This window comes from Pseudophryne corroboree, chromosome 3 (genome assembly GCF_028390025.1).
Source record: "Pseudophryne corroboree isolate aPseCor3 chromosome 3, aPseCor3.hap2, whole genome shotgun sequence".
NCBI classification, from domain to species: domain Eukaryota; kingdom Metazoa; phylum Chordata; class Amphibia; order Anura; family Myobatrachidae; genus Pseudophryne; species Pseudophryne corroboree.
The window spans coordinates 88,866,261-88,884,248 of NC_086446.1; the positions used below are offsets into that span (position 1 = coordinate 88,866,261).

The 17,988-nt window shown below is 46.8% G+C and overlaps 1 long non-coding RNA gene across 1 annotated transcript in view; it reads left to right on the forward strand.

Moving 5' to 3' along the window:
• Positions 1-6,194: 6,194 nt before the first annotated feature.
• Positions 6,195-17,988, forward strand: part of LOC135057074 (uncharacterized) — a 35,057-nt gene continuing 23,263 nt past the window's right edge. Inside the window, exon 1 of the long non-coding RNA XR_010244128.1 lies at positions 6,195-6,292. This is a non-coding gene — a long non-coding RNA (uncharacterized LOC135057074). The remainder of the gene's footprint in view (positions 6,293-17,988) is intronic.

Below are 17,988 nucleotides of genomic sequence, written 5' to 3' on the forward strand. Positions count from 1 at the left end.
AAAAAGATACTTTCAAGATAAAGAATCAATCAGAAATCCACCACAAGATCGAAGATGGGATAGACGAAGAGAACAAGATCAAAATGAATACAGAGGATATCGAAGATCCATCAACATTCAAAATAGATTTGAACCATTAGAAATGCGGGCCCAATCCCCTTTTTTATACAGGGACAGGCGGCAGGAATACAGAAGGTAAAATCTAGAGGAAGGAGAGGAGGAAAAAAGAAAAGACCAAATAAACGAAAACCACATAAAAAGAATACGAGAGAAAAAACCAAAGGCACACACAAAGGAAAGTTAGAAAAAGGCTGTGTAAAGATTTTTAATCTAAGTCAACACGTCTTATCTAAAGAAGAGATCTCCCTTCTAGAAAAAGGGTTGAAATATGCCCCCTCTATTCCCCTCAATAAATTTGAAACTTTTGTTGATTTACATAAGTTTGTAAGGAAGCTTAGCCTAAAAAAAATTTTTCTTACCAAAGAAGGGGACATGATCACACCTGCCCCCATTGTGGAGAATACTCCATTTAAACCCAAGTCCATTTTTAATCCGACTTTTGCCCGAGGGAATTTCATAGAAACTTTCCTCAAACTTATGACAGATGAAATCCAAGAAGTAGACTGCAGAAAACTGAAATCCAATTTGACGTTCAAGGAACGCGGAGCATTGAAAAACCTGAAGGCAAATGAAGATCTGGTCATCAAACCAGCAGATAAGGGGGGAGGGGTTGTAATCATGACCAGGAGCAATTATGAGAAGGAAGTATTATCACAATTGGAAGATGGTTTTACCTACAATAAACTCCGAGGAGATCCTACCCACAAAATACAGAAGGAACTGATAAAAATGGTAGATGAATTTTGGACCAAAGGGACTCTAGAAGAAAGAGAGAAGAAATTCATTCTGATTGAAGAACCAACTATCCCAGTACTGTATATTCTGCCGAAGGTCCACAAGGACCCAATTAATCCCCCAGGACGTCCGATTGTATCCGGAGTGGGTTCAATAACATCGAACCTCTCCGAATTCATAGATTTCCATCTACAACCTCTAGTGATAGGAAATAAGGCACACTTGAAAGATACCAAGAACTTCCTGGAAACCCTAAAACAGATAGAGTGGAGAGATGATTTTATTCTAGTCACAGCAGACGTGAAATCCCTTTATACCATCATTAGACATCAGGATGGTATTGAGGCTTTATCCACCACTTTAAGGAACAGTGATTTGAATAGAAGTCTACAAGAATTTTTAATAAATGGTGTGAAGTTCATTTTAGAAAACAATTACTTTGCTTTTAACGGGAGTTTTTATCTGCAGAACGTCGGTACAGCGATGGGCACCAGGTTCGCTCCCAGTTACGCTAATATTTTTATGGGGCAATGGGAGGAGAACAACATTTGGAACAATTGCCCCTTCAGAGCGAACCTGGTGTCATGGAAAAGATTTATAGATGATGTATTTTTTATATGGGTAGGAGGAGAGGATCTCCTCAAAGAGTTTTTTAATTATTTGAATGAAAATGTCCTAAATATAGAGCTCACCTTCACATACAGCGCTTCAACCATAGATTTTTTAGATATCACTGTTTTTATTGAAGATGGATTGATCCAAACAAAAAATTTTATTAAACCCACGGATTCGGGGACTTACATAAGAACCACAAGTTGTCATCACCCGGACTGGTTAAGCTCCATACCAGAGGGTCAATTTAAACGCTTAAAACGCAACTGCACTGATACAGAGACCTTCTCCAAACAGGCAGAGGAGATGCAGGAAAGATTCATTAACTCCGGATACAATCCAGAGAAGGTGGACAATACGAAGAAAAAAATTTCATCCTTAGATAGAGAACAGCTATTCAATCCAGTTGAGAAAGAGGCTAAAGGGGGTCATTTAGAGTGGGCCTTTGTAACCTCATTTAGTTCTCAATATAAAACCATCGAAACTGCGATCAGGAAACACTGTGGAATACTGAAAAAGGACCCAGTGATAGGAAATAAATTACCTATTAAACCTAAGTGCATCTTTTGAAGAGCACCCAATTTAAAAGCAAATCTAGTGAAAAGTGCTCTCCCACCAAAAAAAGCCATGGGAACTATTAAATCAAAAGGTTTTTTTAGGTGTGGATTATGTTTAGGATGTAGAGGGGTACATTCCGACAAAAACAAAATCACCAATGTTGAGGTAAACAAACAAAATTATAATATTACAGATTTTATCACTTGCAATAGTTCCAATGTAATTTATGGAATACAATGTACTTGTAATTTGTGGTATGTGGGCAGGACATCAAGACCCCTCAAGGTACGGCTTGGGGAACATCTAAGGAATATTAGGAAAGGTCTGCCGACACATGCCCTTTCAGAACATTTTAGATTGCAACATAGCTGTAATCCCACTGCCATAAAACAATTTTGTGGTCTTAAACACATTAAAGGTCATTGGAGAAGGAAAGATGTTTCAAATCAATTAGCCCAAGCTGAAATGAAAATGATTTTTAACTTAGGAACCCTCATGCCGGGAGGTTTAAATGCCGATTTTGAAATAAAATGGTTTTTATAAGGTTTTTAATATTCAACATCAGCATTGTTAATAATAACGAGATTTCATGCACTACAATATCAAGCACCTTTATAGCACAATTCATAATTTATGGTGATGGTTTTAAATCATTTTATGCCACAAGAAATGTTTGATATAATACCATGTTTTTATGTTTTTATATCCTATTAAAATCTCTTCCTGTTCATTATGTAGAATGAAATGGGAGATTTGCAGTAATGAACATCCATGGACTATGTGAAACGCTCCTAACCAAAAAGCTGGTTCCGGTATAAACATAAGGACCTAGTTTTGACGTGTTTGTGCCGGGTTGTCATGGAGACCGGCAGACGTATCACAGGAAGTGACGATACGCAGCCACACCGGGGCACCATTGAAGGAAGGGTGCACGTCATAGGACGGAGCGAGAGGGAGGAGACGTTTCCATGGAAACCGCAAATGCAACAAGTGCCGGAGATCTGTCAGGATCACGTAAAATTCGGGTCACCATGGAAACGCGATGTGCCGTCACCGGAAGTGATGTCGCACGGGCATTGGGCATTGTGGGAATCGGTTACCATGGCGATGGGGATTTAGTTTACGGACATAGCCAATAGGGAGGGGCACGGAAATAGCCACAGGACTGAGTAGGAATTAATTGTATAGGGCCCACCTGTGCCCCTTGGCATATGATTGGTCAAATTTTATTTAAATAGTCTCATGGAACAGGAAGTCAATACACACCAGGAACCTTGAAAAAGACTCCAGTTGAGGAGTGGAAACGCGTTGGGGGCAGCTGAGACCACAGGGAATGCCGGGACGATTGCTGGTGACAAGCGTGGAAATCCTGACGTAAGCTGCTCTAGCTGACATCATTGTTTCATGCGCAATTTGGAACTGTTTGGCCACGGTTCCATTGTTTTCTGGTAATTACCCTGCATTCTTTGAAATCATCAGAAGCCATTTTGGTGGAGTCATTGACACTATTATTGATCCATTTATGTTTTGTATTGTTCTCCATATGTATTAAAACAAACTTCACTATTGCCATTCTGTTTCATTTCCCTATGGTGAAACCAAAAACCGGGCAAGTGGGAGTTTGATGGTCTAATATGATGAGAACCACATTCTGACAGCGCCGGCTAAGTCTTTTTTTCCAATTTCATTGTTAACATCACAGCAGTCGCCCATGTAAATCGACAGGGCGGCACAAGAAGCAGGATGGCAATGGCAGAAGCCTCAAGAATTCTCTGATGGGCGGAAAATCATGTACTAGCACTGTCAGCAGTGTTCATTCCGGGAGTGGACAACTGGGAAGCAGACTTCCTCAGCAGGCACGACCTCCACCCGGGAGAGTGGGGACTTCATCCAGAAGTCTTCCAGATGATTGTAGATCAGTGGGATCGGCCACAGGTGGACATGATGGCGTCCCGCCTAAACAAAAAACTAGAGAGTTATTGCGCCAGGTCAAGAGACCCTCAGGCGATAGCTGTGGACGCTCTAGTGACACCGTGGGTGTACCAGTCAGTTTATGTGTTTCCTCCTCTGCCTCTCATACCAAAGGTATTGAGAATAATAAGAAAGCGAGGAGTAAAAACAATTCTCGTGGTTCCGGATTGGCCAAGACGAGCGTGGTACCCGGAACTTCAAGAGATGATCTCAGAGGACCCGTGGCCTCTGCCGCTCAGACAAGACCTGTTACAGCAGGGGCCCTGTCTGTTCCAAGACTTACCGTGGCTGCGTTTGACGGCATGGCGGTTGAACGCCGGATCCTGAAGGAAAAGGGCATTCCGGAGGAAGTCATTCCTATGCTTATTAAAGCCAGGAAAGATGTTACGGCAAATCATTATCACCGCATATGGCGGAAATATGTTGCATGGTGTGAGGCCGAAAAGGCCCCAACAGAGGAATTTCAACTAGGTCGATCTCTGCATTTCCTGCAAGCAGGAGTGAATATGGGCCTAAAACTAGGATCCATTAAAGTACAGATCTCGGCTCTGTCGATTTTCTTTCAAAAAGAATTAGCTTCAGTACCTGAAGTTCAGACATTTGTAAAAGGAGTGCTGCATATTCAGCCCCCGTTTGTGCCTCCTGTGGCACCTTGGGATCTCAACGTGGTGTTGAGTTTCTTGAAATCACATTGGTTTGAGCCACTAAAAACCGTGGATCTGAAATATCTCATGTGGAAAGTGGTCATGTTATTGGCCTTGGCTTCAGCCAGGCGAGTATCAGAATTGGCGGCTTTATCATGTAAAAGCCCTTATCTGATTTTCCATATGGATAGGGCAGAATTGAGGACTCGTCCCCAGTTTCTCCCTAAGGTGGTGTCAGCGTTTCACTTGAACCAACCTATTGTGGTGCCTGCGGCGACTAAGGACTTGGAAGACTCCAAGTTACTGGACGTAGTCAGGGCCCTGAAAATATATGTTTCCAGGACGGCTGGAGTCAGAAAGTCTGACTCGCTGTTTATTCTGTATGCACCCAACAGGCTGGGTGCTCCTGCTTCTAAGCAGACTATTGCTCGTTGGATTTGTAGTACAATTCAGCTTGCACATTCTGTGGCAGGCCTGCCACAGCCAAAATCTGTAAATGCCCATTCCACAAGGAAGGTGGGCTCAACTTGGGCGGCTGCCCGAGGGGTCTCGGCTTTACAACTTTGCCGAGCAGCTACTTGGTCAGGGGCAAACACGTTTGCTAAATTCTACAAATTTGATACCCTGGCTGAGGAGGACCTGGAGTTCTCTCGTTCGGTGCTGCAGAGTCATCCGCACTCTCCCGCCCGTTTGGGAGCTTTGGTATAATCCCCATGGTCCTTTCGGAGTCCCCAGCATCCACTAGGACGTCAGAGAAAATAAGAATTTACTCACCGGTAATTCTATTTCTCGTAGTCCGTAGTGGATGCTGGGCGCCCATCCCAAGCGTGGATTGTCTGCAATACTTGTACATAGTTATTGCTAACTAAAGGGTTATTGTTGAGCCATCGGTTGTGAGGCTCAGTTGTTTTCATACTGTCAAACTGGATATAATATCACAAGTTGTACGGTGTGATTGGTGTGGCTGGTATGAGTCTTACCCGGGATTCAAAATCCTTCCTTATTGTGTCAGCTCGTCCGGGCACAGTATCCTAACTGAGGCTTGGAGGAGGGTCATAGTGGGAGGAGCCAGTGCACACCAGGTAGTCATAAATCTTTCTAGAGTGCCCAGCCTCCTTCAGAGCCCGCTATTCCCCATGGTCCTTTCGGAGTTCCCAGCATCCACTACGGACTACGAGAAATAGAATTACCGGTGAGTAAATTCTTATTTATTATAGACCATGTACCAGCTAGCTTGCGAGGTGGCAATCGGTCATTGCGGCTGCTACAAAAGGAATCCAAATGGGTCAATGAGTTGCAAACCCTTTCACCAAGGGGTCTCAATGAGACACAGTTTCTTATAATTATAATTATATTAGGTGTTCGGTGATTCAGTTCCCTTTCAATCCTGTTTACACTTGGTCAATGTATGACTGTGCTATTTCATGTCCATTGCATCTGTGCTTGTCATACATCTGTCTTTAAGTATCTGTAATGTTGCTGTATTGTATGTTATCATATGAGCACTGTTTTGGTAACTTGTCATTTATATGTATTTTTGTTTGGCTTAGGGTGACGCGTCTGGTAGGCGGAGCGGCAGGATGACGTCATCTGTGGGCGTCTGAACGCCGGATCCACGCCGGAGCTCACAGCACATGGGGAAGGGATATAAGGTATGTGAATCAGTTGTATTGTTTGTAACCTGACGACGAAGTTAATAAACCTCGAAACGTTGTTGCTATAAACCTGCTGTTTCATGCATTATTTACCGGAGTGCCGCCTATTGGACTGTATATATATATATATATATATATTATTTTTTTTTTTTTTTTTCTCTGACGTCCTAGTGGATGCTGGGGACTCCGTAAGGACCATGGGAAATAGACGGCTCCGCAGGAGACTGGGCACTCTAAAGAAAGATTTAGGACTATCTGGTGTGCACTGGCTCCTCCCCCTATGACCCTCCTCCAAGCCTCAATTAGATCTCTGTGCCCGGCCGAGCTGGTTGCACACTTGGGGCTCTCCTGAGCTCCTAGGAAGAAAGTATAGTTTATGTTTTTTATTTTACAGTGAGACCTGCTGGCAACAGGCTCACTACAGCGAGGGACTGAGGGGAGAAGAAGCGAACCTACCTAACTGGTGGTAGCTTGGGCTTCTTAGGCTACTGGACACCATTAGCTCCAGAGGGATCGAACACAGGACCCGACCTCGTCGTCCGTTCCCGGAGCCGCGCCGCCGTCCCCCTTACACAGCCAGAAGCAAGAAGGTCCGGAAAATCGGCGGCTGAAGACTTCTGTCTTCACTGCAGCTGTGCGCCATTGCTCCTCATGCACACCACACACTGCGGTCACTGATGGGTGCAGGGCGCTGGGGGGGGGGGGGGGGGGCGCCCTGAGCTGCAATACTAACACCTTGGCTGGCGAATTAACACCATATATAGCCCCAGGGGCTATATAGGTGTAAATTAACCCCTGCCAGACGTTTTAAAATAGCGGGAGAAAGCCCGCCGAAAAAGAGGCGGAGCCATCTCCCTCAGCACACTGGCGCCATTTTCCCTCACAGCTCCGCTGGAAGGATCGCTCCCTGGCTCTCCCCTGCAGTCCTGCACTACAGAAAGGGTAAAAAAGAGAGGGGGGGCACAATTTAGGCGCAGTATATAAATATATAGGCAGCTGTCAAAGTCAGAAAAATATCTCTATACACACTGCCATATTTGCACCTCATACAGGTCCGCGCTGCGCATGCGTACGCTCTCCCGTGAGTGCGCATACTCACAGTCGCGGGCACCCGCAGGCGCACGGTATGCGTATTTAGGGTAGAGTTTATGTGATCGTAGCATGCGACTCAATCGTTACATATTTTCACTATATAATGTATTTTGTAGATCATGGTCCCTTTGATAGATTCTGAAAGTTTAGTTAACATAGCATGTTCCTGAACAGAGAGATCCCTCTTTGTATTGTACGAAGGGTCTAACAGGGGTCATACAGTGGTGTTTGGTACCCATCGGAAGAGTATTTAAATAGCAATATTCCGGTGTTGGTTTGGAGCGGATTAATCGCTCGTGCGAATAGTTATGGACATAAGAAGTTTATGTCCATTTACTATTATTTGTTCTTACTTAATCATGCGGCGGGAAACCCAGTATCCCACCCACCTGAACAGTTGGAAGCAGTCACAGCCCACCTGTATGAATCAACCTATGACCTTTTGTTATAATGCGAAGCCGAATTCCTGTGTCCAATGAACAATGAGATTGTAGGGACCATTGAATTGTATTGTGTGTGGGGCATAAATAGGCAGGCCGACCATATCCAGTTCACTCTCTTCAACGGTTCTCATTGCTGATAATCGGGAGCTGGATATCGAGGCGCATGCGATCGTTTCCCCTTGTGCGTAAGTGTTTCTCCGCAATCATATTGATCTTCTTGTTATTGTGAGCCAATTTCTCTCTCTCTCTCTCTCTCCTTCTCTTTCTCTCTTATTTTCCCGTAAATCGTAATTGTATTGTATTGTATTTCCTGTGTAGTTATCTGGTTAGGTAGTCTATGTTATATTGTAGTGTATGACTTGTATTGTGTTTAATTCTTTTGCAAGTATATCATTCATAATATATATATTAGGCGTTGGACCCTGAGCACGGTATCTGTGTATTTCTTATAGTGTTAAGTATTCTCAGAGCGTCGGTGACGCTCGAACAGCTTTAAAGGTAATAAGGTTATTCTGTGTTTCATTTACACTCTAACATTACACTAAAGTTTTACTGCACACTGTTTATGGTTTAGATATAAAGGTTTAATATTGTGAGCGTCAGCGCCGCTGGTGATCTCCTCGTGGTCCCGAGCGTCCGCTACGCTATAGCGAATCATCACGTTAGTCAGCAGCCAATAACGTGCCTGCCTGTGATCTCTTGGCCGTGAGCGAACGTGACGCTTGAGCGTCTCGACCACGGCTAGGCGATTGTTACGCAACGAGCGTACCCTTACGGTACTTCATACGTAGATAGCGTACAGTGTTCTTAGACCTCATAAAGGGTATTATATACGATAAATATTTAGCTTTATCACAGCTATAAGGGAAAACACTCTTTATAGGTGATATCCCTGTGATATATAGCGCCCTGGTGTGTGCTGGCATACTCTCCCTCTGTCTCCCCAAAGGGCTTTGTGGGGTCCTGTCCTCTGTCAGAGCATTCCCGGTGTGTGTGCTGTGTGTCGGTACTGCTGTGTCGACATGTATGATGAGGATAATGATGTGGAGGCGGAGCAAATGCCTGTGAATGTGTTGTCACCCCCTGCGGGGTCGACACCTGTGTGGATGGACTTATGGAAGGAATTACGTGACAGTGTCAGCTCCTTGCATAAAAGGTTTGACGACATAGGACAGCCGGCTACTCAGCTTGTGCCTGTCCAAGCGTCTCAAATGTCATCAGGGGCTGTAAAACGCCCGCTACCTCAGATGACAGATACAGATGTCGACACGGATACCGACTCCAGAGTCGACGATGATGAGACGAGTGTACCCTCCAATAGTTCCACCCGTTACATGATTGAGGCAATGAAAAATGTATTACACATTTCTGATGATACCCCAGGTACCACAAAAAAGGGTATTATGTTTGGAGAGAAAAAACTACCAGTAGTTTTTCCTGCATCTGAGGAATTAAATGAGGTGTGTGATGAAGCGTGGACTTCCCCAGATAAGAAATTGATAATTTCTAAACGGTTAATGGCAGCGTACCCTTTCCCGCCAGAGGATAGGTCACGTTGGGAAACACCCCCTAGGGTAGATAAAGCGCTGACACGCTTATCAAAGAAGGTGGCACTACCATCTCCGGATACGGCCGCCCTAAAAGAACCTGCTGATAGAAAGCAGGAAAATACCCTAAAAGCTATATACACACACACTGGCATTATATTGAGAACCGCTATTGAATCGGCTTGGATGTGCAGTGCTGCAGCTGCGTGGTCAGATTCCCTGTCGGAAAACATTGATACCATGGATAGGGACAATATTTTGCTGACGATTGAGCATATAAAAGACGCTGTCTTATACCTGCGTGATGCACAGAGGGATATTTGCCGTCTGGCATCAAAATAAGCGCTATGTCCATTGCCGCCAGACAGGGGTTATGGACTAGGCAATGGTCAGGTGATGCCGACTCAAAGCGGCACATGGAAGTTTTACCCTATAAAAGGGTGGAACTTTTTGGGGAGGGCCTTTCAGACCTCATTTCCACAGCTACTGCTGGGAAATCGACCTTTTTGCCACAGGCTACCCCACAGCAAAAGAAAGCACCGTATTATCAGGTACAGTCCTTTCGGCCCCAGAAAAATAAGAGGGCTAAAGGCTCATCCTTTCTGCCGAGGGGCAGAGGTAGGGGGAAAAAGCTGCAGCACACAGCTAGTTCCCAAGAGCAGAAGTCCTCCACTGCGTCCGGTAAGTCCACAGCATGACACTGGGGCTGCTCAGGCTGAACCGGGAACGGTGTGGGCCCGTCTCAGGAATTTCAGCGCACAGTGGGCTCTCTCACGGGTGGATCCCTGGGTCCTTCAAGTAGTATCTCAGGGGTAAAGGCTGGAATTCGAGACGTCTCCCTCCCGCCGTTTCCTAAAATCTGCCCTACCGGCAACTCCCTCTGCCAGGGAGGCAGTGTTGGTGGCTATTCAGAAACTATATTCACAGCAAGTGATTGTCAAAGTACTCCTCCTTCAACAAGGACAAGGTTACTATTCCACAATGTTTGTGGTACCGAAACCGGACTGTTCGGTGAGACCCATCTTAAATTTAAAATCCTTGAACACTTATCTCAGAAGGTTCAAGTTCAAGATGGAATCGCTCAGGGCGGTTATTGCGAGCCTGGAGGAGGGGGATTACATGGTCTCCCTGGACATCAAGGATGCGTACCTGCATGTCCCCATTTACCCTCCGCACCAGGAGTACCTCAGATTTGTGGTACAGGACTGTCACTATCAGTTCCAGACGCTGCCGTTTGGGTTATCCACGGCACCGAGGGTCTTTACCAAGGTAATGGCCGAAATGATGATACTCCTGCGCAAGAAGGGAGTTTTAATTATCCCGTACTTGGACGATCTCCTGATAAAGGCGAGGTCCAAAGAACAGTTGGTAGTGGGGGTAGCTCTTTCTCGGGAAGTGCTACAACAGCTCGGCTGGATACTCAATATTCCGAAGTCACAGCTGGTCCCAACGACACGTCTTCTGTTCCTGGGAATGATTCTGGACACAGACCAGAAAAGAGTGTTTCTTCCAGTGGAAAAAGCCGAGGAGTTGTCATCTCTAGTCAGAGACATCCTAAAACCAGGAAAAGTGTCGGTACATCAATGCACACGAGTCCTGGGGAAAATGGTAGCTTCATACGAAGCAATTCCATTCGGAATGTTCCACGCAAGGACGTTCCAGTGGGACCTGTTGGACAAATGGTCCGGGTCCCATCTCCAGATGCAACAGCGGATAACCCTATCGTCAAGAACCAGGGTGTCGCTGCTGTGGTGGCTGCAGAGGGCTCATCTACAAGAGGGCCACAGATTCGGAATGCAGGACTGGGTCCTGGTGACCACGGATGCCAGCCTTCGGGGCTGGGGTGCAGTCACAAAGGGAAGAAATTTCCAAGGACTGTGGTCAGATCAGGAGATTTCTCTTCACATAAATATCCTGGAGCATGGGGCCATTTACAATGCCCTAAGCCAGGCAAGGCCCCTGCTTCAGAACCAGCCGATACTGATCCAGTCAGACAACATCACGGCGGTCGCCCATGTAAACAGACAGGGCGGCACAAGAAGCAGGATGGCGATGGCAGAAGCCACAAGGATTCTCCGATGGGCAGAGAATCATGTGTTAGCACTGACAGCAGTGTTCATTCCGGGAGTGGACAACTGGGAAGCAGACTTCCTCAGCAGGCACGACCTCCACCCGGGAGAGTGGGGACTTCATCCAGAAGTCTTCCAGATGCTGGTAAACCGGTGGGAAAGACCACAGGTGGACATGATGGCGTCCCGCCTCAACAAAAAGTTGAAAAGGTATTGCGCCAGGTCAAGAGACCCTCAAGCGATCGCTGTGGACGCTCTAGTGACACCGTGGGTGTACCAGTCGGTTTATGTGTTTCCTCCTCTACCTCTCATTCCCAAGGTACTGAGAATAATAAGAAGGCGAGGAGTGAAAACTATACTCGTGGTTCCGGATTGGCCAAGAAGAGCTTGGTACCCGGAACTTCAAGAGATGCTTGCAGTGGACCCTTGGCCTCTGCTGCTCAGACAAGACCTGCTACAGCAGGGACCCTGTCTGTTCCAAGACTTACCGCGGCTGCGTTTGACGGCATGGCGGTTGAACACCGGATCCTGAAGGAAAAGGGTATTCCGGAGGAAGTCATCCCTACCCTGATCAAAGCCAGGAAGGATGTCAACGCAAGACATTATCACCGCATTTGGCGGAAATTTGTTGCTTGGTGTGAGGCCATGAAGGCCCCGACGGAGGAATTTCAACTGGGTCGATTCCTGCACTTCCTGCAAGCAGGGGTGACGTTGGGCCTCAAATTGGGGTCCATCAAGGTCCAGATTTTGGCTCTGCCGATTTTCTTCCAGAAAGAACTGGCTTCATTGCCTGAAGTTCAGACTTTTGTCAAAGGAGTTCTGCATATTCAGCCTCCTTTTGTGCCCCCAGTGGCACCTTGGGATCTCAACGTGGTGTTGAGTTTCCTAAAATCACATTGGTTTGAGCCACTAAAAACCGTGGAGCTAAAATATCTCACGTGGAAAGTGGTCATGTTGTTGGCCTTGGCTTCGGCCAGGCGTGTATCAGAATTGGCGGCTTTGTCATGTAAAAGTCCTGATCTGATTTTCCATATGGATAGGGCAGAATTGAGGACTCGTCCCCAGTTTCTCCCTAAGGTGGTATCAGCCTTTCACTTGAACCAACCTATTGTAGTGCCTGCGGCTACTAGGGACTTGGAGGATTCCAAGTTACTGGACGTAGTCAGGGCCTTGAAAATGTATGTTTCCATGACGGCTGGAGTCAGGAAAACTGACTCGCTGTTTGTCCTGTATGCACCCAAGAAGATCGGTGCTCCTGCTTCTAAGCAGACTATTGCTCGCTGGATTTGTAGCACAATTCAGCTGGCGCATTCTGCAGCGGGACTGCCGCATCCTAAATCAGTAAAAGCCCATTCCACAAGGAAGGTGGGCTCATCTTGGGCGACTGCCCGAGGGGTCTCGACTTTACAACTTTGCCGAGCTGCTACTTGGTCAGGGGCAAACACGTTTGCTAAATTCTACAAATTTGATACCCTGGCTGAGGAGGAACTTGAGTTCTCTCATTCGGTGCTGCAGAGTCATCCGCACTCTCCCGCCCGTTTGGGAGCTTTGGTATAATCCCCATGGTCCTTTCGGAGTTCCCAGCATCCACTAGGACGTTAGAGAAAATAAGATTTTGCTCACCGGTAAATCTATTTCTCGTAGTCCGTAGTGGATGCTGGGCGCCCATCCCAAGTGCGGATTGTCTGCAATACTTGTACATAGTTATTGTTAACTAATGGGTTATTGTTGAGCCATCTGTTCAAAGGCTCCATTGTTATCATGCTGTTAACTGGGTTTCTTATCACGAGTTGTACGGTGTGATTGGTGTGGATGGTATGAGTCTTACCCGGGATTCAAAATCCTTCCTTATTGTGTCAGCTCTTCCGGGCACAGTATCCTAACTGAGGCTTGGAGGAGGGTCATAGTGGGAGGAGCCAGTGCACACCAGGTGACCTAAAGCTTTCTGTAGTTGTGCCCAGTCTCCTGCGGAGCCGCTATTCCCCATGGTCTTTCGGAGTTCCCAGCATCCACTACGGACTACGAGAAATAGATTTACCGGTGAGTAAAATCTTATTTTTTTTATTTTAATAAGATCATTAGGTACAGGAAGGCTGCTGGCAACAGCCTTCCTGCTTCGTGGGACTTAGGGGGGAAGTAGGAACCAACTCCAGAAGTTAATGGTTCTCTATTTCCGCTGACAGGACACTGAGCTCCTGAGGGTGCTGATCGCAAGCCCACGAGGCGACCGCTCACTCCCACAGCAAGGTCACCAACCCCTAACAGAGCCAGAAGTAAGAAGAGTGGTGAGTACAGTGCCGGCGTCCCAGTTAGCGGGCCGCCAGCGGGAATGGCGGCACAAGGGTGGGAGTGCAGCTCTAACAGGCTGTGCTCCAGGAAGGCTCAGCAACACTTAGTGTAGGCGCTTGGAGGGGCGTCTTGGGCCAGCGCAGTCACCCTAAACTGGTCACAGATGCTAACAGGGGCTAATCCCGCTTTTAGCATAGATAACTCCGGCCAGTATAATCAAATTTGTCCGGGAAGCTGCGCGCCATTGCTGGGGGTGAGGCTTCTCCTCAGAGCGGATCCAGCACTCAGCTGTGCTGCAGAGTATTTATCTTCTCCTGAGGAGTCAATTCCATGTACTCAGGACTGCAAAATACTGTCTAAGCCTTCTGAATCCGAACCCCCATGGGTGGATTCTTTAAGGGGAATGATATCCCAGAGTTCAAATAGGATGTCACATACTGAGAAGGAGACGCAGTTTTTGAGGAAATACGTGGAGGGGTTACATTATTTGACCCCGCTACTTCATTAAAAACCCCACCTACATACCCACAAAAGCATACACTTGCCCAGATAATGCAAGCTGACACTGATACTGACTGTGATACAGGGGACGGTAAGTGGGATTGCAGGGGTGGAGATGCATCCTTTGCAAAAGGGGTGCAACTAATAATTGAAGCCATTAGAGATGTTTTACATATTTCTGAGAGCGTACCTGAGCAGGTGGAGGAATCTTATTTTACAGAAAGTAAGAAATCCTCGCTTACCTTTCCGGCTTCAAAGGAATTGAACTTTTTGTTTGAAAAATCCTTGGAAACCCAGAGAAAAAATTCCAGATCCCTAAAAGGGTTCTCATTGCTTTCCCTTTTCCTGAAGAGTATAGAAAAAGTGGGAAAACCCACCTATAGTTGTCGCATCTGTATCTAGGTTGTCAAAAAAGGTGGTTTTACCTGTTCCTGGTTCAACCCCCTTTAAAAGAACCGGCTGACCGCAAGATTGAGACTACACTCAAAACACTATACACAGCTAATGGTGTCACTTTACGATCCACTATTGCTTGTGGGAGTATTTCTAAAGCCATAGTAAAGTGGTCAGGCACATTGGGGGTAATTCTGAGTTGATTGCAGCACCAAGTTTGTTAGCAATTGGGCAAAACCATGTGCACTTCAGGGGGGACAGATGTAACATTTGCAGAGAGAGTTAGATTTGGGTAGGTTATTTTGTTTCTGTGCAGGGTAAATACTGGTTGCTTTATTTTTACACTGCAATCTAGATTCCAGTTTGAACACACCCCACTCAAATCTAACACTCTCTGCACATGTTACATCTGCCCCCCTGCAGTGCACATGGTTTTGCCCAACTGCTAAAAAATTTCCTACTGCGATCAACTTGGAATTACCCCCATTGCTAGAGGACTTAGATACTATGGATAGACGTGACATTGATTTGTTCTCACATACAGGATTCTGCAGGGTTCATGGTAGGTATGCTGAATGCACGGGCTACTGCTATGGCGGTCTCGGCACGCAGAGGACTCTGGCTACGCCATGGACTGCGGATGCGGTATCCAAGAGAAGTGTGGAGAACCTACCATTAACAGGTCAGGCTCTGTTTGGGAATGCTTTGGATGCATGGATCTCCACGGCAACTGCGGGTAAGTCATCCTTTCTTCCCTCAGCAACACCACTGGCGAGGAAGTCTTATCCTTTGCCTACACTGCAGTCCTTTTGGAACGCAAAATGTAAGAAATCCAAACCTCCAACCACCTTCTTTAGAGGAGGTCCAAAAAACCTGCGCCATCAGGTACGCAGGAACAGAAGCCAGGTTCTGCGTCCTCAAAATCTTCAGCATGACGGTGAACCTCCCAGTCTGGAGATAGGGCAGGTGGGAGTGAGACTAAAAGATTTCAGTCACGTTTGGGCGTCATCATGCTTAGACCCCTGGGTAAAGGATATTGTGGCCCAGGTATACAGACTGCAGTTACAACATCTCCCACCTCACAGATTCTTCAAATCAGGCTTACCCGTTTCGCTGACATACAGCGCTATCCTAAAGGAAGCAATTAAAAAATTGGTTCAAACAAATCTCATTGTTCCTGTTCCACTCCACCTACAATACAAGGGTTATTACTCAAACCTGTTTGTGGTACCGAGACCAGATGGTTCGGTAAGGCCGATATTAAACCTAAAGTCATTGAACCCCTACTTGATGGAATTCAAATTCAAGATGGAGTCTCTGAGAGCGGTAATCTCAGGTCTGGAGGAGGGGGAATTCCTGGTATCGCTGGATATCAAGGATGCATACCTTCACATTCCGATCTGGCCGCCTCATCAGGCTTATCTCAGATTTGCGCTGCTGGACTGTCACTATCAGTTCTAGGCACTGCCATTTGGCCTATTCACAGCACCGAGGGTATTCACCAAGGTCATGGCGGAGGTGATGCTACTCCTCCGACAGGGTGTGAACATAATTCCATATTTGGATGATCTGCTGATAAAAGCGTCTTTCAAGGAGAAGTTGTTGCACAGTAGTGCTCTCTCAACTCGCCTACTCCGGGATCATGGGTGGATCCTGAATCTTCCAAAGTCACATTTGGAGCAGACATGGAGACTGCCCTTCCTGGGAATGATACTCGATACGGAAGTGCAGAGGGTGTTTCTACCAGTGGAGAAAGCTTTGGTGATCCAATCAATGGTCCGAGTACTCCTAAAGCTGACCAGGGTATCGGTTCATCAGTGCATTCGTCTTCTGGGGAAGATGATTGCTTCCTACGAGGCTCTTCAGTACGGAAGGTTCCATGCGAGGTTCTTCCAACTGGATCTCTTGGACAAATGGTCGGGATAACACCTTCATAAAGAACAAGCGGATACGCCTGTTGACGAAAGCAAGAATTTTGCTCCTCTGGTAGCTACAAACGTTTCACCTACTCGAAGGCCACAGGTTCAGGATTCTGAATTGGATCCTTCTAACCACGGATGCAAGCCTCAGAGGTTGGGGAGCAGTCACCCAAGGGGAAAACTTCCAAGGAAGGTGGTCCAGTCAGGAATCTCTCCTTCCAATAAACGTTCTGGAACTGAGGGCCATTTACAACAGCCTTCTACAAGCAGCACATCTTCTACAAAATCAAGCCATTTAGGTTCAGTCGGACAATGTCACAGCAGTGTTCTACATAAACGGACAAGGCGGAACGGAAAGCAGAGTTGCGATGTCAGATGTAACAAGAATCCTCCAATGGGCAGAAAAGCATGTGGTGGCGCTGTCAGCTATCTTCATTCCGGGAGTGGACAACTGGGAAGCGGACTTCCTCAGCAGACACGATCTCCATCCAGGAGAATGGAGCCTCCATCTGGAGGTGTTCGCAGAGGTGACAAGCCATTGGGGGGTACCTCTGGTAGACAGGATGGCCTCTCGCCTCAACAAGAAGCTTCGGAGATACTGTTCCAGGTCGAGAGACCCGCACGCAGTGGCGGTGGATGCACTAGTCACTCTGTGGACATTCCAGTCAGTGTATGTGTTCCCTCCGCTTGCGCTCATCCCAAAGGTTTCTCAAGCTCATTAAAAAGAACAAGAGTTCAGGCGATCGTCATTGCTCCGGACTGGCTAAGAGGGGCGAATCTTCTGGAATTACTGCTGGAGGATCTAAGGCCTCTTTTCGCAAGGACCTTCTCCAACAGGGGACGTTCTCCTATCAAGACTTAACTGCGTTTGATGGCATTGAGGTTGAACGTCAGATCTGAGCTTGAAAGACAATCCGAAAAAGGTAATTCCTTCTCTGATACGGGTTAGGGAGGGAGTAACGTCAAATCGTTAACATCGAATTTGGAAAAACTATGGGGGTCATTCCAAGTTGATCATAGCTGTGATAAAGTTAGCACAGCTACGATCAGGCACTCAGACATGCAGGGGGACGCCCAGCACAGAGCTAGTCTGCCCCCTCATGCCCTCTCCCCCCCCCCCCCCGCAGAAATGCAAAAGCATCACACAGCGGCTAAACTTTCGCATATGAGGAGTAAATCCCGTCCAGCCGCAGGAGCTGCGCTGGCCGTGATTTACTCCTCAAATGCAAAAGTATCGCCGCTAAGTGATGCATTTGCATTTCTGCGGGGGGGGGGGGGGGGGGGGTGAGGGGCGTCCCTCCGCATGTCTGAGTGCCTGATCGTAGCTGTGCTAAATTTAGCACAGCTATGATCAACTTGGAATGACCCCCATAGTTTTTCCAAATCCGATGTTAATGATTTGACGTTACTCCCTCCCTAACCCGTATCAGAGAAGGAATT